Source organism: Aplysia californica, unplaced genomic scaffold (assembly GCF_000002075.1).
Source record: "Aplysia californica isolate F4 #8 unplaced genomic scaffold, AplCal3.0 scaffold00050, whole genome shotgun sequence".
Lineage (NCBI taxonomy): Eukaryota > Metazoa > Mollusca > Gastropoda > Aplysiida > Aplysiidae > Aplysia > Aplysia californica.
In genome coordinates this window covers 2,054,721-2,055,834 of record NW_004797320.1, presented here as the reverse complement: position 1 = coordinate 2,055,834, position 1,114 = coordinate 2,054,721, and positions in this window count along the sequence as shown.

Here is a 1,114-nt window from a genome sequence, read left to right as displayed (position 1 = left end):
CTCTCTCTCTCTCTCTCTCTCCTCCTGCTGGCTTTGTTACTATCTTTCCCGCGGCCCCGTCTCCGTGTGACGTCACACGTAACTTATGGAAGAGGAGAAGCGTGTGTGTCTGGAAAACTCCAGTAACACCACTTTGAATGTCAATATTTTGCCTCTCCTTCTCCTCCTCCTCTTCGTTTGATCTCCCTTTCTTCCTCAGTTTGATTCTTTCCTTACGGGTAATTCCCCCCCATTTACACACGGCTTATTTTTTAGATTAGCAGGGTGGTTTACGAAAGGCAGCGATGAATTGGATAAGTGTTGACAAAAATAGATTGTTGATCCCCCTCATAATATAATATGCAAATTGAACAGACGACAAACACAAGGAATAATGTGTGGTTCTAGTATGGTCACAGAAAGGATTAAGAGAAATGAAAACGGGAAGAATGATAAGTGAGTTAAAGTCAGAACGCCACATGAAGTGAGGGGAACTTCCGGTTCGCCATGTGAAGTGAGGGGAACTTCTGGTTCGCCATGTGAAGAGGTAAGACGGAGGGAAATAGTTTAATTCGACCTCCCTGTTCCTCCACATCCCAGATTTAACCCCATCCGTACGCCGTGGGGTCATATTGTACCCCCGGGGTTGTTTTCTTCACATTTTAGAAAGAAAGAACAAGGCTGGAGGTACAAGAACGAGCAAAACGCATGATGATTAAGCCCTGCCATATTGATTTCTATGACTCAGGCATGGGAACTGTACCTATTACCGTGTAACGACAGCGCTGTATAAAATGTGTCACGACGCGGAGGAATCAGCCGCTCGTCAAGTCTTGGGCATGTGGGGGTTATTGGTATCATCTTAGAACATGTTTATTTGTCTTGTTTCCAATGAAAGAATTAATCATATATATCTTGAATAGAAATCGAGTAATTTGCAATTGACTGTGGTGGGGGTCGCCTGGTTTGGGAGATAAAGTTAGAGAGAAATGGACACCAAACTTTTGTGACTTTCAAAGCTTGAGAGTCCTTGGAAACTGCAAATTCACATTTTTTGCTTCTTTGATCAACGGTTTTCAGTAAAATACACACGTAAATGTCCTTTTACAAGGACGTTAAAGGTATTGAACCCCCC